Below are 22,315 nucleotides of genomic sequence, written 5' to 3'. Positions count from 1 at the left end.
GGGTGCGGAAACTTGGTTCCTGTATCCCCCCATACTGCTTCGGGTGAGACATCTATCTGTGCTCCGTGGATTGATGCCAAAAGGGCTAGTAGTGTAGAGATTTGCTTGGTTTCCTAATGCTAAACCTGGGTCAGGGCCCATCAAGCCAAAAATCTATTTTTAGCAATTAGATTTACACTTGCGCTTTTTTTGGAAACTGTTGTTATGTGTGTCTTTTTCCTCGATTTTTGGCCTTCACATCATAAACCGTAAATCGACCAAATCCATTTAATGGACATCGCCAAAGCTCATTTGAATATTTGATCTTGGAGCTCTAGCATTCTCGAGGAGATCTAGGAACCTTCGACACAATCATTGCAAATTTTCTGGGTAAGTCTTGTTTTTCTAGTCTTTTGTTGCTTTTTTGATTGCTTTTCTTTCCTTCACTTGTGAGAGTGTTCTTTTTCCCATTTTATTGAACGATTGCTGGAATTTGATTGTTTTGGCTTGTAGAAGTGTTGTTTTAAGTTTTTCATCGCCTTTCCAAATTGTCACATGCATAACCCATTTTTTCCAGTAACGACCGTCGTTGCAGTAACTCTCTCCATAAGCTTCATTGTTCTTCAATTTGATCGATTCATGTACTTGTTTTGATTGCATGCATCATAATTCACTCAAATCTACAACAACCATCACTTACACTTTCATATCTGCTCATTTTCATGTTTCCCTTGGGCAGATCTAGGCTTCCTTTACCCGAATCTACCTCTTCTCGGCATGCACTACACATTTCTGGATCTCAAGGCTCTATCTTGGCTCCATAAATTGTACAGAGGCTAGCAAGGACTAGCTCCAACTGTGCACTACATAGTTCTAAGAGCTAGCGCCAAAGCCTTGGCCACTGGGATTATGAAATTTGCAGTGCCAGCCAGCACAAGCTAGAATGAACTACTCATTACGTAGTTCCAGTCAGCATCACCTCCCCACTAGTAGCTGGGACTATGCAATGCATAGATCCCGCTGAGTGTCACTTACCTCTAAGACTCAGAATTGCATAATCCTTCCCACCAGTTTCCTAGTTTTTTTCTTGGTCTGTTCTTCAAGTGCTTTTTGTTTCAAGCTAACATTTTCATGTAATGGGTGTCCTCTTTGTCTCCAAGTACAAAAGTTGTTGAGAAACTCTTCACCAGTACAGGTAACATGACTTGCAAGAAATATGAATAAGAGGATACTGTCGAAAGAAGCACTAGGGATGTAGTTGAATAGGTGTTAATGAACTTGCTAGTTTACACAGACACATAACTGTTCATAGAGAAGGACATGAAGATAACATGGTAGGAAATCAAGGATATCTTTGGAGGGATATTCAAGGAAGATCTACAAGATCGACATGTGTATGTCAACATCCATCGGTGAGGCTTATATAAGGTTACATGAAGGTACCCCGCCTTTCAATGTGCGGACATCATTCACTAGGTCGTCTCCCATACCGATCCAGAGACAGTGACAATGAGCACTACAAGTGGAACACAACTTGCTACCTTCGGGACAGAAAAATATCATTAGATGTATCAGTTACCACAGCTGGTGAACCGCATGGATGTACTTTTCTATGCCCCCAACATCAATGTGAACACTAGAGACATCATAAAGCATTGGGTGAAAGAGTCGTCGAATTTCAAATCTACACTCAATCATGTTTACAAGATGAAGTCACTTAGAAAGGCCTACCAACTCTTAATCATATTTTCATGCCAATTGTACAGTTAAGAGAGAACAAAGACATTTCCATAGAATTGGGTGGTTGTGTTGGACCAATTAGAAAATGATAGAAGCCGATTCAACTAGTTGGATTTGTTGGATCTTCACCTGAAAGTGCATGTGACTAATTCTTGGAATCCTCCCAAGGATGAGCAAGCGAGATTCTATATGTTCATGTACCCACTTGAAGCAATCTATGCCCAACATTGGTTTCTTGGCATGGGTTGGACATGGACACCATCAGAGAATGTCATGAATATTTATTGCAAGTTTCTTTATGAGTGCAACTACAAAGGAGTCATGGTGAGTTTATATGACCATTTCATCATCCTAGATTACAAGTTGATCTTTGAACAGAATCCACCTTGCATGTCCCAAGAAGAGATGGAGGCATTACTTAACATTGTAGATTGGTATGCCTCACCTGATGGCACCTTCATCAAGATGTTTGGTGGAGAGAATCCTCCGCATGTGCTACTGAGGTTTTCCATAGATAAGTTGGTCATGCAAGAGGTTTCATATCACATCTCCCCAGGTTTATCAGCTGGGCTGCATAGGAGCAAGAAGGCACCATGGTCTGCTCTTACTTTATAGATTGGATTGTATGAGATCAGTCTTGAAAATAGCAACAAGAAATGCTAAAAATAGGATTGATATAGATAGCATTTTATGATATTCCAATTTTGATTTGTCCTTGAACTAAAATTGAAAATTAAAATTCAAATTTAGTCTCACGAGCTATTTGAAAAATAATTAATTAATTCATCTTGAGTTAATTAGTTGGAGAAATTCAAACATGAATTCTTTATGAAGTCATGCAAAAATTATCCTTTGATTGAGGAAGTTATCCCTTAATTAAGGAGATAAGGATGAGTTGTATTTGAGTTGTAATTAGTTAGCTCAGTTAACTAAGTTAAGTCCAGTTAGATTAGTTCCAAACAGTTTGTGGAATTGATTGTGAGTTCAGTTAGTTAATACATGCATGCATAAAACTAGTGTTCTCCAAATAATTGAATATATTCTCATAAATAACTCATGCATGTCAATTCAGACAAAGGCCCAGTTGAGATTAAAGACAGGGACAATGTACTATTAGTTGAAGGAATTTTCCTATAAGGAAAACTCATCCATCTAGAAGGAATTCGTTCCTTGAGGATTGCACAGTTTTAAAGTGTGTTGGAGGAGTGTGTGAGATCAGTGTCACATAAGGTTACAACTGGAGCAACTAGGGAAAACTGTGCAAGGAAATAGAAGGCTTGGAGGATAGAGGAGAAGGCATATCAGTTGTCTAGTTTGTCTATGAGTAGTGAGGGATTGTATTGAGCGCTGGATAGCTGTGTGTAATCTTTGAGATATTTCCATTGTATGATAATACAGATAGCGAGGCTTTTAGCTGAGGATTTCCCCATAGTATTCTTCTGTGTTTCATGTTTGATTGATTCTTCTTCTTTGTTATATGTTTTCTATTTGATCTTGCTCAAAATCGATTAAGCTTCTACAAGTTTGATTGTAGAAGTAGATTAAGTATTTTTCTTTAGTACATTGCATAATCAGATTAATCTACAGTGAAAATTTCTACATGGTATTGGAGCAAAGGTGATCAGAGTTATGAATAGCATATTGAGAAGGAAAAAGTTCAAAGTTTGAAGTTCTTGATTTTAGGTACAAAATCGATTTCTTATCACATCTCAAAGTTCACTAATAGTGTTCAATGGCTTGAGACTCGAGTATGCCCTGGATGGCAGCTCAAATTACAGAGCATGGAAGGATCACATGGAAGCAGTATTAAAAGACAATGGTTTGAAGGACTTCACTAATTAAGAAGTCCCCAAGCCAATAGTAGCTAATGCCTAAGAATTAGTGGAATGGAAGAAATGTGTGGTGAGAGCGAGGAGGATTCTTCTGGAGGGAGTTTGAGACCATATTGTCTCAAGTCTCCATGGGAAGAAGACTCTGTTTTCAATGTGGAAGACATTGAAGGACCTATATCTGAACAACAATGACCAGAGGAAGCTGGCACTGAAGGAATAGCTTTGGAAAATCAAGTGTCAAAAGGGCAACACGATTTCTACATATCTGAACAAGCTCACCACCTGCAGAGATGAGCTTGGAAGTGTAGGAATCATGACAATCGATGATGATATGATGAGTCTTGCTCTCCTCGGTATTCCTAAGAGCTAGCATAGCTACCAGGACTCAGTGAATGGAAGAGAGAAGCTACCGGATTTGGAACAACTATGGTCAGATCTAATGCAGGAGGAGATAAGGTAGAGCACCAGAGATGGTTCCTCATCTAAGCATGATGATGAAGAAAATCTATCGTTAGCATGTAAGGTGAGGAAGGGGAAAGGGAAGGCTTCCCATTCCAAATTGTGTTCTTCCCATGGTGGGAAGAAGATTGACAAATCTAAAGTGAGATGCTTTAATTTTCATGAGGTGGGCCATTGTGCAAATAATTGTCCATTGAAGAAATCCAAGAAGGGATCATCGAAAGGATCAGAAGGTGAGGCACTGGCCTCATAGTTTGAATTGGATTTTACCCTCATCACATGCATGGTTTCATCGATGATGGGTTGTGTTTGGTACTGGGACAGTGGAGCCTCATTCCACATGACTGGCGATAAGAGTTTATTCAGTACCTTGCAGGTGAAAGACCTCAAGATGTGCATAGAGATGGACGATGATGGAAAGTTCCGTGTTTTATGTGAAGGTATGATTGTGTTTCAGAGGGAGAATGGAGCTCTTCTCACCTTAACTAATGTAAAGATGTGCCTGGACTGAAGAAAAACTTGGTATCGGTCGTGATGTTGGAAGACAAAGGCTATGATGTAGTCTTCAATAAAGGAAAGGCATTGTTGAGACACATAGCCATAGGTCAAACCAAGAGGATTGGGATTCGAGTGAAGAATATCTAAAAGCTGGAGGTAGATGACTATGATGCATTGAGTTCCAATGCAAAATTGGTGCAAAGACAAGATATTGGCGAATTATGGCATAGAAGGTTGGGCCACTTGCATCATGGGGCCTTGAAGATAATGCAACAAATCTCTACTGGACTTCCCAAAGGTAAAGTTGAGCAAGTGGACACATGCAAATATTGTACCTTGGGTAAGTATGCAAAGATTGTAGCTCAAGTTTCCGCAGCCATTTTGTTAAAGACTATGTTACAGGTGTCCAATGGAGAATCCGGCCACATGGGCAAGCTGCAAATGACATGTACATGGAGCGTGTCCCCTCAGTTCAGCCGAATCACTCACAAACAGCCATGGTCAAAGATGGTCAAAGGAGGGGTCAAACCAAGAGTTTTGCGGTGGCACGACTCTATTTTTCCCACGTGAAGGTTTGCATGGCAAGATCCTCAATTTCCGGAGGTGTGCCAACACCTGTGGATCAATCCGTGAACTGAATTGAGCAGCCACCACTCCATGGATTTATCTGTCATAATTACCATACCGTTAGATCTTAGGCTGTGGAGATTTACGTGTCTGTTTGGCAGCGTAGAATCTAGGAATTAGTTATAGCATTTTCACTTATAAATAACGCGTTATCAAATGATTGAAAGTTAGCATTTTCATATGTAATCTTGACTGTGTTTTACGAGCCACTGTACCGTGCTCTATTTCTATTTTTTTACTGCACTTTAATATATGAGAAGACAACATTCTTGAGTTCCATTTGTGACTGAGTATTGATTGGCTGAGGTTGTAGAGGGCCCCTGTACACCAAAGCTCTATATCTACTGTATAATTTCTCGCCTTCTTTCATTATGTTACTGTTTTTATAATTAGTTGCTTGTATATACTTCCTGATATTTATACTAACTGTTGTTTATCTTTTCTTTTATGCTTTCTCATGGTTGCTAGCTGATCAGTCTTTGTCTTTCAGGTTCTTGTAGGCAGCCCAGGCAAATTACATAGTTTTAATGACTACTGACATGAGATCATCTTGTCCTTTCTGCTGATTCATTTACTGAGTTTTAATTCTAGCATTGTCATTTCTTTCAGTTTTGCTTTGCTTATTTACTTTTCTGCCACTTAGATATCATATTACTCATCTGTTTATGATTTCCTTCCTATAGCCAAGCGACTCAATTAGTGAGGAATCAGAATATTATTTGATGTAGTATGATTTAGTTTGCTTTCCTGCAAGATAGTGATTAAATTACTTATGTCATTTTCAGGAATTGAAATATGAATGAGTAGTTAAATCTTAGTTTCCTTTTATGCAATTTGATTTCCTGCAATTTAGATATCATATTACTCAGGTTGTTTATGATTACTTCCTATAGCCGGAGCGAGTCAAAAGGTGAAGGGTCAGAATGTGGGTTGAAGTAGTGTGATTTAGTTTGCTTTGCTTTCAGTCTTTGAGTTGCTTTGAGTTCAATTTTTATTTTCTTTTCATACAGCAATAAGGATACTGGGCCATTGTCACTAGTTCACTGTTTTAGTACATTTATTTCCTTTTGAGAATTGATTTCATCACAGTCAGTTTGAAACCTTCTTTTTGAAAACTTTAAAGTTTGGAAAATCATTGTAGAAATCACCATTACCATCCATACTTGAATCATTGTAGAAATCACCATTACCATCCATACTCGACTTTCAATTTCGCCATCTCACACTAGGGAATCCATAGAAGATAAACCCAAAAACAAACCAAAAACTCAAAAACGACAAAGAACTAAGAAATCGGTTATCTTGCATATACAGTGCACTTCACTTCAGCAGTTTACGACTCCCGGATTGACATTTTAAATAGCAATTTATGACACACTAAATTGACCAAACATTTTGGCGCCGTTGCCGGGGAAGTGAAACTAGGTAGCCAATTTCTTAGAAAAAACAACAAGAAAATTTCAAGGAAGGAAAAATTGATAACTTCTCAAAGTATGCTCTCCTCTTGCACTTAGTGTGAACTGGAGGATTAGAAAAGAGAGAGTTATTGGTTCAATAATTTCTTGAGTATGCTCTCTTCTTGCACCTAGAGTAACCTGGAAGATCAGAAAGAGAATTATTAGCCTGACTTGAAGAAAAATAAAAAAATGACATGCATAGAGCAAGAGATTCTAGGGGAAGGTTTTTAGCTAGGGCCAAGAGTTTGATTTTTACAACTCCATCTACTTCAAGGAATAGACAAGAGACACCTCCATCATCTCCAACTCACACTCCTAGCCTTAGGATTCCTGGAAATCAAGAGGCAGTAGTTGAAATAGGAGACTCTCCCACACCATCCATCGAATCTGAATTAGGAAAAGATCCTTTCTTTCCTTCTACAGGGAGACACATTGTAGTTGAAGAAGTAGAATCACCTGAAGAAGAAGAGGGAGAAATTCCTCCTCATTCGCCATTAGTAGAGGAACCAGAGGACTCTGAAGTCTCTGAGGAAACTATCATGACAGAGGAAGTAGTAAACGAATTCGGTAGAGGTAGAGGTGGAGGAGGAGGAGGAGGAAACAATGGAGGAGGTAGAGGTAACAATGGGGAAATAGGGATGGAGATATCTCATTCGGATTTCCTATAGTTGATGAGGATTCTTGAGCAACAATGAAAAACATCTCACCATCTGTCCTCCCAAACTTTCATGGGTTAAGAAATGAGGATCCTGAAACATTTCTATTTGAGTTTGATGTCGTATGTCGAACTTATGATTATCTGGAAGACTCTCAAAAACTCAAATTGTTTCCTTCAACATTGAAAGGAGCTGCTTTGAAATGGTTCATGGGATTAGTCACTCAATCCATTAGGACTTGGAATGATATGAAACAAACATTTTTTGATAGATACCTAGACTATTGTATGCCCACCAATCACAAGGATGAGGTATTCAAAATGGTACAAAAAGAAGATGAAAACTTAGAGGATTTACTTGAAAGATTTCAATACAACCTGAAAAGAGCAAAAATGAATAACTTAGATGAGGAAACCTTGAAATCCCTTCTATTAAAAGCCATTAGAGATGAATGGATAGATATTTTGAACATGATGGGAAAAGGAGATATATCTCAACTTCCACTTCATGATATAGCAAAGCTATGTGTCCATCTCTCAAGGGGAAAATCTAAAACTGGAAAAGGGCCTAGAGATCCTTCTCTCATTAGAGCAAACAAATCTGCAACTGGATTAGTAAGTAGGGCCGAGATTGGCAACATGCTTGATGAATTCAAAACTGATATCTTAGGGAGTCTTAGTGAGCAACTAGACACCCTTAAAATACAAAACAAGTAGAAAGCAAAAGTTGAAGCTTTGGCCATCTTTTGCCCAAAATGTAGAAAGAAACATGTTCTAAGGGAATGTCCCTTGGATGCAAAAGTTGTAGAAACATGTGTGATTTGTTCAGAAAACCATGAGACCAAGGATTGTCCTTCAATTCCTGGGCTCAAAGCTGTCTTTCAAGAAGATCCAAATACAATTGAGTCTCTCTGTTTTGTTGCAAGGAGACCTTGGCAAGGGCAACAAAACCAAGGGTTTAAAAACTCTATGAACTTTCAAACCCCACCAAATTGGAATCCTTGGCAACAACCTTGGTCCCAACCTCAAAATCCTTTTCAATCATGGGTACAAGGTATGCAAAATCCTTATGGAAGATTTGCTCAATTTTATCAATATCCTCCATCTTTTAAAAATCAACAAGCTCCACAACTTCCAAATCAAAATCCACAACTATCATTGCCATTTCCACAACAACAACAACCTTCTCAATAGAATCCAAATTCTCAACTCTTGCTTCCATTCCAACAGAAGACAAATCAACTACCTTCCCAGCGAGTGCCAAACCCCAACAATAAAAACCCTCAAAATGATTACATGGTGGAAGGACAACAATTTCCTACCTATATGATTGTTCCTCTCAATGATGTAGAACTCAGATCTAGTAGAATTTTAGATAAGCCTTCTATAGATGCTCAAAAGTAAAGCATTTCTGAGGAAGATTCTCTTGAAGCCAATAAAGGTTCTGAAGCATCTCTTCAAAACCCAAGCACTCAAAAGAAAGAAAGAAAAAGAGTCAACCCCCACAACTCCTATAGTTGAGCAACCTGCATCTTCATCCCACCTCCTTTTCCTGAAAGATTACAAATTGACAAAGGGGTGGAAAAACAAATCTTGTTACCTGACTATGATTTTCTAGATGAATTAAAGAATGTCTGTATCAAGATTCCCTTGTTACAAGCCATTAGAGAGATTCCTATTCTAGTAAAAACAATAAAGGAGTTGAGTCTTAAAAGACCAGGAAGGAAACCGAGAGATACAAGAAGAATCCACCTGGTAGGAAAAATTGCAGATATCATGATGGGAAAAATTACTATGCAGAAGTATGTAGATCTCGGTAGTCCAATTGTCAAAACTCATATCAATGGGGTAGAAATTCCAAATAATTTGATTGATTTAGGGGTTGCTATCAACATTATGAGTAGACAGACTATGGAACAACTGAAACTTCCTAATCTTCTTTTTACACCTACTTTACTGCAACTTGCAGATCGATCAATTATCAAACCAGATGGTGTATTAGAAGAAATTTCAGTCTCCTTAGACTCTTGGGAATATCCAGTATATTTCATGATTTTAACTCCTAAGAGTAATTTAGGAGGACACCCTCTCATCTTAGGAAGACCTTGGCTAGCCACAACTGATGCTTTTATCAGTTGTAGGTCTGGGGATATGTATATTTCTGACGGTAATTCGACAAAGAAATTCAATCTGTATCCTCCAGCAAAAGCAATTATAGAAATATGAGATAATGAGTGGGTTGATGATGAGGATACTATACAACCTGTCTTTACCATTTCTGAAATCAGTGAAGATAGTCAAATTTTGAACACATTAGAAAACTTTGAAACATCTTCAGAATATGACCACACACAATTTCAGTTAGATTTTGACATTGAGTATCTATCATCTAGACAAATGTCTCTTTTCTCTATGGAAGAGTTTGGTAGTTCCGCCATTGAAATCTTTCCAGGTAAAACATTGAATATCAACAAAAACTTGGAAAAATCACAACAGGGAGAGCTAACCAAAATCTTGCAAAAACATTCTACTGCATTTGCATGGGAGTATACCGATATGAAAGGTATTGACCTTAAGACTTGCATTCATCACATCTATATCGAGGAAAATAGTAGACCAATCAGACAACCTCAGAGGAGGATGAATCCAAACCTTAGAGAGATAGTGAAAGAAGAGCTCCAAAAACTACTCAATGTAAACTTCATTTATCCAATTTCAGATAGCTGATGGGTCTCTCCTTTGGTTATAGTACCTAAAAAGAATGGTAAATGGAGGGTATGCAAAGATTACAGGGAATTGAACAAAGCAACTTTGAAGGATCACTTTCCTTTACCCTTTATCGATCAAGTATTATAGACTTTAGCAGGCAAAAAGTATTTTTCATTTTTGGATGGTTTTAGTGGCTATAATCAGATTTAGGTAGCACCTGAAGATCAAGATAAGACCACATTTACCTATCCATGGGGAACTTTTGCTTACCGAGTACTTCCTTTTGGATTATGTAATGCACCCGCAACATTTCAAAGGGCAGTACTAGGAATCTTTTCTGATCTAATCCATGATTGTGTAGAGGTTTATATGGATGATTTTACAGATTATGGTAATTCATTCGAAGAGGCATTAGAGAATTTGGAAAAAGTCCTTATAAGGTGTAAAGAAACAAACCTTTCATTGAGTCATGAAAAATTCTTTATGATGTTTACTGAAGGTATTGTTTTGGGACATCATATTTCGGGGGATGGGATTAAAGTTGATAGATCAAAAGTTGAAGTGATCTCCAAGTTGCCTATTCCAAATTGTCAGAAAGATGTTAGAAGTTTTCTTGGATTTACTGGATACTATAGAAGATTTATCGAAAACTTCACCAAAATAGCATCTCCACTCTTCAAATTACTTACAAAAGACTGTGAATTCAAATGGGATCCCGATTGTCAATCCACATTTGAAACTTTGAAAACAAGAATATCTAAAGCACCCATTTTGAGAGGGCCAAATTGGAAACTTCCTTTCCATATTTCTACAGATGCTTCAGATATAGCTCTAGGAGCTGTGTTGGGTCAAAAGGATTTAGTTCCTTATGCCATTTACTACACCAGTAAAAATTTGACTTCCACCGAGTTAAACTATACTGTGGCTGAAAAAGAGTTCTTGGCTGTTGTTCATACAATCAATAAGTTTAGAAATTATATAACAGGCTATGAAACTTTTGTCCATACTGATCATTCTGCAATTAGATATCTAATGAACAAACCTGTTACTAATGGCAGAGTTACAAGATGGCTCTTACTTTTACAAGAATTCAATATTACTGCGTTGGATATACCAGGGAAACAAAATACAGTAGCTGATTTCTTGTCTAGAATCCAAAATACTAACGAAAATTATCCTGTAGAGGATAAGTTTCCAGATGAATATTTATTTGCAGTAACTACTAAGACTCCTTGGTATGCAGATATTGCTAACTATTTGGTTACAGGGAAGCTACCTCCACATTTATTTCCTAGTGAAAAAAGAAGAATTATTCATGGATTTCTAATGAATTGTTTAAAACAGGGCTAGATTGTGTGATCAGAACATGTGTTTGGGAAGATGAAATGCCTGACATCCTTAAGGCATGTCATGATGAACCATACGGTGGACACTTTGCTGACAAAAGGACGGCCTATAAAATCCTTTCTTTAGGATATTATTGGCCTTCCCTCTTCAAAGATGCAAAACAATATGTCAGAAGGTGTGACAGCTGCCAAAGAGTTGGGAGACCGATTCTTTCAAATGAAATGCCATTACAACCACAAGTACTCATCGAACCCTTTGAAAAATGGGCTTTAGATTTCATTGGACCCATTGATCCACCATCTAAACAGAAGAAGTATATATTGGTATGCACTGATTATGTCACTAAATGGGTAGAAGCCAAAGCATTGCCTTCTGCCACTGAAAATTCAGTTGTTCATTTTCTTTATGAGGATATTTTGACTCGTTTTGGTGTCCCAAGAGAAATTGTGACAGATCAGGGAAGTCAATTTACATCTAACTTGATGGAGAAGCTGATGGAAGAATACAAAATAAATCACAGAAAATCTACTCCTTACCATCCGCAAGAAAATGGCCAAGTGGAGTCTACAAACAAAGTTCTTGAGAGCATCATCACCAAAACTGTCCATCTACATAGAAGAGATTGGGTAGAGAGGCTTCCTGAAGCCTTGTGGGCTTACAGAACTACATGGAGGAACACAACAGGACATTCTCCTTATGAACTTGTTTATGGGAAAGAAGTCCTGCTCCCCATTGAATTTCAAGTCAAGACTTTCAAGATGGCAGTTCAGTTGGGGATGAATCTATTAGAAGCCCAAAATCATAGAATGGAGCAACTGAATGAGCTAGATGAGATCAGACAAGAAGCAATTTTAAGAACTGATCTAGTTCAATATCAAAGAGCTAAGTGGCATGACAGGTACATCAAAGAGAAAAAGTTTCAAGAGGGAGATTGGGCACTACTGTTTGATTCCAAGTTTAAAGACTTCAAAGGTAAATTTCAGACTCATTGGCTTGGGCCATATGAGATTGACAAAGTCTTTAGCAATGGAGCGGTAAGAATCAAGACCATTGATGAATTTCAAACTCCTCTCATTGTGAATGGCCACCGATTGAAAAATTATCATAAGACACTCTCAAAAGAGGAATTTGTCAAAATGTTTCAAGAGAATTATGCAATAAGGCTGGTGAAGAAGAATCCTTCTTCCCCACTAGCCTAGCCTTTGTTTTTTTCAGTCAAAAAAAAAAAAAATTGTATAAGACTAAAAACCAATCACAGATTGGCAGTCTTATATAGAAAATGTAGAGTGAAAATCAGGGACACCTGACACTCTATATTTTCTAAAAAAAAAAAAATCTCTTCTCTCCTTTTTCCATCTTCACTCCACCTCACTTGCCATTCCACTCCATCTCCATCTCATTTTCATTTCACTTCACTCCGTTTCATTTTCACTCCATTCCACTCATTTCATTTCATTTCATCAATAAAAGTCCCTTTCAGGACTAATTTCACTCAGTTAGTTATTATCTAACTATCTTAGTTCAGCTAAGAGGGTGCTGTGTCAGTTTTCGCATCTGGTAGCAGTTTCCGCAGCCAGAAGCAGTTTCAGCAGCCACCACTCTTTTTTTCAAATTCACAGTCAAAATGTTAGTGCAATAATCATGAAAATGCAGGTGTAATTGAGCATATGCTATGAAGACATGGAACATCTCCAAGACATCAAGGAAGTGTAGTTGGCTAAAAGCTAATGAGCAAGAAATGACAAGGTTTCCAAAGGTATGAGCAAATTTTTTTAATCAAATAGCAATTAAAGTCATGATTATGCATAGTTATCAAACCATAAAAGCTCTACTATGTGCAATGATAGCTCCATTACCCACTACCATTCCACGATATCATTCCGCACACCATGCATTCATTTCTTAATAGTATCATGATTGATTTTCGAGTTTAAACTCATAGTCGACTGCACTTTCATTCACCACCTGTAATCATGAGATGTGACCTATCCCATTACGGCTCCTCTCCACCGCATTTTCCGCAGCCATCCATTAAAACGTGTAACATTTCGTATGCAGCCGTTAATTCAAAATCTCGACTTCACTCCATTCACTTACCATTCTATTAAAACCATCTTCTTCACATACATCCACATTTCATCTTGTGAACTTATTGCGGCTGCTCATCCTCTGTTCCGCCTGTAATCCCGAAGCACTCCCGTTACCTGCTATCCATCTACCGATTGCAGCCACTGTATTTTGCTATAAACCCTGCAACAGAGCCACCTTCCCTCTGCTAAACCCTCACACGCAATTGAGTTTTCAGTTGAAATTCAAAACAGAGGAAGGAATGGGAAGATTACTAAGAGCAGAACCAGAAGGACCAAAATATTTAGAAGGTTACCCTCAAGCAAAAGATTTGCTGAAGAAAGCCAAATGGTTACGCTTCATCCAAAAGTTTAAGGGCTATAATAAAGAGGTAACCAAAGCTTTTTCACGGTCTTTCGATGGCCAAATGGTGGAGATTGGAGACTTGAAGCTCACGGTGACTGAAACAACAGTAGCAGCTGCCACAGGCTTACCCCAGGAAGGTGAGCGATGGTTTAAAAACAAAAGCATGGACGAACGGGCATGGAGAATTATGCTAAGAAACCCAGGTATGGACACCACTGTGTTTACAAAAGGAATTCCTGTTCATGCATTGAAAGAAGAATGGGCCGGTCTGCTGTTAGTTATCCAAAAATTTATCACTTGTGAAGGATGCTTTGGTTCAATGTACATGTACCATGTTAGACTGTTGATGAATTTCTTAGAGAGTCAAACTCTTAATTTGCCTTATTTCTTACTGTTGAGTTTGAAAAAGATGAGTATTACAGTCCAAAAACACATAGGAAATATAGAACCTCATCTATATCATCATGGACTTGTAAAGATTGTCATTGAGGACCAACTGAAGAAAAACAAAGATACATGGGAACAATTCTTGATAAAAAACTACTTTCAAGAGCCATCTGAGGCATCTGAAAGTAGTACACCAAAAACACCAAGAAAGAGTAGGATAAAAGAAAAGAGTGCCATAGTCCAAGACTCTCCTACTACAGAAACTCAAGAAGTCGGTCAAAAATAAAAAGAGAATAGAACTAAAGACAAGAAACAGAGAAAAGTGAAAGGCAAAAGAAACATACAAGAAGTCTACCAATCACCTGAGCCATCTATAGAGGAAGATTATCAAACACTATCGGAGAGATTAGTGCATCTTCAAGAACAGGTTGCTATAGCAAAGAAAAAGGAAAAAGGGAAACAGAGCATACAAGAAGGGAGCACTAGTCCACCATACTTAAGGAGAAGCACCAGGCTTAGAGGAAAGGGGAGTAAAACACAATTAAAACGGCCCCACTTCATTGACTTGGGTGGAGAAACACCCGAGAAACTTCCAGCTGGACGTAGTCCACCTCGTCCTCAGTCAAGTATTGAAACTAGTCCTCCACATCTTGATGGAAGCCCTTCTCGGCAAGAGCTAGAGAGCAGTCCTCCTCCTCCACAAGATTTTAAACTCAGTCCAAGAAAGACACCTGAAATAGATCCCAGTCAACAGCAGGTATATGACTACCTTGAATCTTTAGAAAAAACAGCTGCAAGTCCGAGTACCACTCTGCCCCACATGACACCAGATGCACAAGTTCAATCCTTAAAGCAAGAGGTATTTGAATTAGAGGTTCTAAACAGGCATATCAAGCAAGAAAATGAAGCACTTAAGGAGCAGAGAAAAGTAGATAAAATTATTCATGATAACACTATGCTTCATTTGGGACTATGGCAAAAGAAAAACAAGAAACTAAAGAAAAAGTGCAGAAAATTGAGCAGAGAATTGATGAATCTCAAATTTAGATGTCTAATAAGGAAACCCAGGATGGCAGTAGCACCAAAGAAGAAGAAAAGAGGGCTAGATGTCCTAGCAGAGGCTTTAGAACATATGGATAAGAGGGGAATGACTAAATTTTGGTTGCATGAGGACATGCAACACCTTCACAGTGGGGGTATGTTGAGTCCCAAACCTGCATCTTCCCTATATACTTTTTCAGCCTTCTTTTCCATTTATTTGATCCACCAAGCTGTCAAATCATTGCATATTAGTCTAAAAAAAGAGCTTATGAAATGGTTTCCTAACTATGTTTATGACTGCTGTTTGATTTAGTTTTTTGTTCAATCAGCTGCGGAAACTTGTCACTTTCCGCAGCCAGCTCAAGTTTCCGCAGCCATTTTGTTAAAGACTATGTTACAGGTATCCAATGGAGAATCCGGTCACATGGGCAAGCTGCAAATGACATGTACATGGAGCGTGTCCCCTCAGTTCAGCCGAATCACTCACAAACAACCATGGTCAAAGACGGTCAAAGGAGGGGCCAAACCAAGAGTTTTGCGGTGGCACGGCTCTATTTTACCCACGTGAAGGTTTGCGTGGCAAGATCCTCAATTTCCGGAGGTGTGCCAACACCTGTGGATCAATCCGTGAACTGAATCGAGCAGCCACCACTCCATGGATTTATCTGTCATAATTACCATACCGTTAGATCTCAGGCCATGGAGATTTACGTGTCCGTTTGGCAGCGTAGAATCTAGGAATTAGTTATAGCATTTTCACTTATAAATGACGCGTTATCAAACGATTGACAGTTAGCATTTTCATATGTAATCTTGACTGTGTTTTACGAGCCACTGTACCGTGCTCTATTTCTATGTTTTTACTGCACTTTAATATATGAGAAGACAACATTCTTGAGTTCCATTTGTGACTGAGTATTGATTGCCTGAGGTTGCAGAGGGCCCCTGTACACCAAAGCTCTGTATCTACTGTATACTTTCTCGCCTTCTTTCATTATGTTACTGTTTTTATAATTAGTTGCTTGTATATACTTCCTGATATTTATACTAACTGCTATTTATCTTTTCTTTTATGCTTTCTCATGGTTGCTAGCTGATCAGTCTTTGTCTTTCAGGTTCTTGTAGGCAGCCCAGGAAAATTATATAGTTTTAATGACTACTGACATGAGATCATCTTGTCCTTTCTGCTGATTCATTTACTGAGTTTTAATTCCAGCATTGTCATTTCTTTCAGTTTTGCTTTGCTTATTTACTTTTCTGCCACTTAGATATCATATTACTCATCTGTTTATGATTTCCTTCCTATAGCCAAGCAACTCAATTAGTGAGGAATCAGAATATTATTTGATGTAGTATGATTTAGTTTGCTTTCCTGCAAGATAGTGATTAAATTACTTATGTCATTTTCAGGAATTGAAATATGAATGAGTAGTTAAATCTTAGTTTCCTTTTATGCAATTTGATTTCCTGCAATTTAGATATCATATTACTTAGCTTGTTTATGATTACTTCCTATAGCCGGAGAGAGTCAAAAGGTGAAGGGTCAGAATGTGGGTTGAAGTAGTGTGATTTAGTTTGCTTTGCTTTCAGTCTTTGAGTTGCTTTGAGTTCAGTTTTTATTTTCTTTTCATACAACAATAAGGATACTGGGCCATTGTCACTAGTTCACTGTTTTGGTACATTTATTTCCTTTTGAGAATTGATTTCATCACAGTCAGTTTGAAACCTTCTTTTTGAAAACTTTAAAGTTTGGAAAATCATTGTAGAAATCACCATTTCATCCATACTTGAATCATTGTAGAAATCACCATTACCATCCATACTCGACTTTCAATTTTGCCATCTCACACTAGGGAATCCATAGAAGATAAACCCAAAAACAAACCAAAAACTCAAAAACGACAAAGAACTAAGAAATTTGTTATCTTGCATATACAGTGCACTTCATTTCAGCAGTTTACAACTCCCGGATTGACATTTTAAATAGCAATTTAGGACACACTAAATTGACCAAACACAGAGTTGTATCAAACTCTCTGAGAATCCAGTATTTCATGACAGGTCCAAACACATCGACATTGAGTATCATCATCTCGGAGACTGTGTGGTGAGGAGGATCATGTTGTTGCAGCATGTTTCGACCGAGGAGCAAGATGCTAACATTTTGACTAAGGCATTGTCAAAGTTTAAATTCGAGTTCCATAGAGACAGGATTAGGGTGGCATATAATCCATTTTCTTGTTGAGAGGGAGTGTTGAAAATAGCAAAAAGAAATGATAAAAATAGCATTGCTATAGATAGCATTTCAGGATATTCCAATTTTGATTTGTACTTGAATTAAAATTGAGAATTAAAATTCGAATTTAGTCTCACCAACTGTTTGAAAAATAATTAATTAATTCATCTTGAGTTAATTATTTGGAGAAATTCAAACATGAAGTCTTTGTGAAGTCATGCAACAGTTATTCCTTTGATTGAGGAAGTTATCCCTTAATTAAGGACATAAGGATGAGTTGTATTTGAGTTGTAATTAGTTAGCTCAGTTAATTGAGTTAAGTCCAGTTAGATTAGTTCCAAAAAATTTGTGGAACTGATTGTGAGTTCAATTAGTTAATACATGCATGCATGAAACTAGTGTTCTCTAAATAACTAAATATTCTCTCATAAATAACTCATGCATGTCAGTTTAGACAAAGGCCCAGTTGAGATTAAAGACAGGGACAATGTACTATCAGTTGGAGGAATTTTCCTATAAGGAAAACTCATCCATGCAGAAGGAATTCATTCCTTGAGGATTGCACAGTTTTACAGTGTGTTGGAGGAGTGTGTGAGATCAGTGTCACACAAGGTTACAACTGGAGCACCCAGGGAAAACTGCGCAAGGAAATAGGAGGCTTGGAGGATAGAGGAGAAGGCATATGAGTTGTCTAGTCTATCTATGAGTAGTGAGGGATTGTACTGAGAGTTGGATAGCTGTGTGAGAGCTAAAGTTGTGTGTAATCTTTGAGATATTTCCATTGTATGATAATACAGATAGCGGGATTTTTAGCTGAGGCTTTCCCCAGAGTATTCTTCTATGTTTCATGTGTGATTGATTCTTCTTCTCTATTATATGTGTTCTATTTGATATTGCTCAAAATCGATTAAGCTTCTGCAAGTTTGATTATAGAAGTATATTAAGTATTTTGCTTTAGTACATTACATAATCAGATTAATCTAGAGTGAAAATTTCTACAATCAAGAGTTTGAAGGATGCGGATGCTGATGCCAAGGACTTAGAAAAGTTTGAGTTGAGCAGCAAGAACTACAATACGTATGATCCCTATTGTATATGCAAATCACTGTGTGAAGGTGTATTATCAATGGATCCATGGGACATTTCATTAGGCAGAGGAAAATCCTTAGAGGTACTGTTACAATTCCTCCAAGCTCAATGAACTAGTTATCATGGCTATATAATGGAAATCTACTCTACAGGCAACAACACCACAGGAAGTAACAACAACAAAAACAACAATAAGTAGAAAACTGACACAGGACAAAGGCAAGAGGAAGATTGCTGAGAACCTAGAGGCTGAGAAATGCTACAATTTCAACAAAGATGGTCTTGTTGAGAAAGCAGCTTTGGCAGTGGAAGTGAAGAGGAAAAAATGCATAAAGAGAGTAGAGTGAAGGAAGAGAGAAAAGAAAAGGTTGGAAGAATAAGAAAGGAAGTTGAAGGAAACAGAGAAGAAGCTGAAAGAAGAGTAGGAGCTAAGAAGGAGAGAGAGGGAAGAAAAGTAGAAACAGAAAAAAGATGAAAGGAAAGGCATGATCATAGAGAAAACTACACCAATACAAGTTGAAGAGTCAGAATATCCAACATATGAAGAAGAGGGTGAGTCGTTGCAGGATCGGGAACTTGCTCAACAGATTAAGCAGATGGTTGAAGAGATGGACATGGGGTTGGCACAAGAGCCGCAAGACTAAGATATCTACCTCATGTCGAGAGCATTCGAGGTCACCCTGCAGTCTCCACCACCTCTAGTATTAGAACCAGTCTCGAGCGAGCAAGGAGACGCTATCCTCCTTGATGATGATTTGATGATGATTATGTACAATATATCCTTTAATGAGTTGCAGCAAAATATTATAAAGGCACATAGAAAGAATTTCCTGGATGATCATTAATTTCCTATATTTATGAGGGAAAAGGTGATAGTGTCAGATTTTAGAAAGCATCCAACTGCCATGGTTGATGCCACTATGTCTTATTTAGAAGCCACACACTCGAATGAAAAGTTCATGTTAGTAGAGAAAGATCAAATGGAAAAGGACTTTCAAGCGGCTAAGCAGAGGGCAGAAAAATCCACAGGATCCACTATGGCAGAGATGAGGAAAGCGATACTTGTTGAAGTATCGACTCTTGAGACAACCATGCAGAAAATTTATGATGGATTTTTCACTGTGCATAAGGTAGTTTTCCATCGATATGGTTTTCAGTAGTGGTGCATTAATATTTCCCAAACTCTCAAGGACATACATGCTATTAGTTCACACGTAAAAGAATGGACAATGAGATACAAGGGATCCCCAGTTTACTTGCATAAGCTAATGGAACCATAGGAAGAGCTAGACAAAGCACAAATCTAGATGTTGATATGTAACTATGAGCAGCTCCCTCCTCTCATTAGCAGCATTGAGGCTTACTTTACATGGATTTTCAAGAGTCTAGATGTAATGGAGAGGACACACATGATCCGTTCAATCGATTCTCTTACCCAAGCCATTGAGAAGAGCTAAGTCTGGATGGAGGTTGATAGATACATGAGGAAGTTAATGCGAGAGGCCACCAATGATGACTTGCAATTGAGTGCATAAAACATGTAGAAGTATATTGGTGGTCCAACCACACTCAGGACAATGCTACGCATGCTTCAAGATGAGTTGGGAAAAGGCTCCAAGACCATATACCCAGATGCCATGGAGGCAAGAGTTCGTTTCCATAAAGACATCACCAAGCAGTATGGGGACACCATAGCATAGCACCAAGCTTGGTATCAGTTCGTCACCGAAGATCATCAAGAGGATATTGCCGAGTTGGTCTTTCCCAAATATTCTGAGTCATAGTGTTTGTCTTGTTAGGTTGACTCAAGCTTATTTTGCCCCACATGGGTATATGTAGAAAATGTATATTATTCATAATATATTGTAAGTAAAATTCCAACTGTCATTACTGGAATGTGAACAATCACTATGTAATGTAAAGAGTTATTTGTAAGGGAGTTGACGAGTCATGAGGGTAGCCAAAGAGTCAAAGGGGAATGTTAAGGGTTGCCCCACCCTTTATAAATAGAACCTCATAACTCATAGAAATGGCTTTTGGGAGCCAATATTTTGGTTAGGCTTAGGCTTAGAGAAGGCTTGGGAGTATTGTGAAGAGCTTTGGCTTCTCCACAGTGTAGAGAGAGTACACTTATTTGGAGGAGAAAGCAGTGTTGAATGTGATGTTCCACTATTGGGGCTAGTGGTTGTCAATGGTGCATGTATGGATGGAAATTTCACTTAATACTAATATAACTAAGCCAATACATTTTCATGCATATGTTGTTATGGTATTTCAACTATTATGGTTACTTTAGCAATGTATGTTGTTTAACCTATGCACTTGCTTATGAACTATATTGTATGCAATTGTATGAATGTTGTTTGTTGGATTAACCCATCACTTTGGTTTATGGAATATTCTTCTTCCAACTTGTGATGTCATTCCGCTCATGTGTTCCTTTTAGGCTACGTACTACTATAGGATTCTAATGGACATAGTTCCTTTTCTCCTATATGTGTTAGAACCCCCATGCATCTCACTTGACTCGCTTCAAGGTCACACACTTGCTTCCGACCAAAGTCATCATACTTACCTCTACACACCACCACAGTCAAGACACTACATTACCGCCCATTGTTGGGACTCCTACTCCAAACGGTATGAGGTCTAGTTGGGAATTCTTACCAGGAAGATCCCCTTGAATGTTAGCGGGTCTAACACCATAAAAAAAATACTCTTTTCATATTGTCCCATGTTTTAAGAGAATGTGTTCCTAAAACCATGAACCATTTAATGTCTCCATCCTTTAGAGTGGCTGGAAACAATTTCAATTTTTGAGTATCAAGTAAATAATCATATGATATACTTAATACTTAATACTCAAAAATAAATGTTTCAAGATCCCCATTTCTTAAGCCATGAAAATTATGGAGGATAGAAGGTGATATATTTTTCATGGTAGTTGTGGTATCTTCACCTAGGATTGGGAATCCAAAAGGATCCTATTCATGGAAGTTTCTATCATTTCCTCTTCCACCTCTACCACCTTGAACTCCTATATTTCCTCCTATACCTCTTTCTCCACCAATCCCAAGTCTACCATATCCATTGTGTACTTTTACTTCCCCTTCTCCTACCATTCTAGATTCATCAGAGCTAATATAAGGTTCAACAATAGGATTGTCTACTTCTTCCTCTAGTTTTTCTACTAATGGTATGTCATAAAAATTATCCTCCTCATCCTCAATAGGCACTTCTAACTCCTGTCCTATGATTTTTTCACTCGTTGAAGAGAGAAATACAACTCCTTAAATAGGGGATGTAGATTCTTCAACTACAACTTCTGTGGACAAATTTGGTGAATCCCCAGGCTAAATTTTAGAGTTATGTACCTAAGGGACTCTATGTCTACTCAATATGGATTGAATGCGATTGTCAGTGGATGGTATGGCACTATTTTTTCTAGCAAGGGTGGCTAGTGATGTTGGTATAGAACTACGTCCTCTACCTCTACTAATAAATCTACCCCTAGAATCTCATTCTCTATACATTCATCCTAAATGATTTTAGTATGATTTTAACTATGCATCTAGAGGATGAATGCATATAGTATGATATGCAAATAAAAAATAAAGTCCTATATACAATTCCTCGACAACGAGTCAAAAATTTTGGGCAATTTAATTGATAGTTAAATTACGCCATTAAATTGTCAATCAAGGTTTGTGTACTTGTGAAGTGCATGTTCACAATATATGCTAGGATTTATATTTTTTATTATAAGATGAAGTTGAAATGTAATTCCTTATCTATTGAAGAAAATTTCGAATTTGAGTCAAATAAG

The sequence above is a fragment of the Pinus tabuliformis genome, chromosome 1_1 (assembly GCF_031772625.1).
Source record: "Pinus tabuliformis cultivar Carrire ecotype Pingquan chromosome 1_1, CPIR1, whole genome shotgun sequence".
NCBI classification, from domain to species: Eukaryota; Viridiplantae; Streptophyta; class Pinopsida; order Pinales; family Pinaceae; genus Pinus; species Pinus tabuliformis.
The sequence above is the reverse complement of the archived record's forward strand: the minus strand, read 5'-3'. Positions refer to the sequence as shown.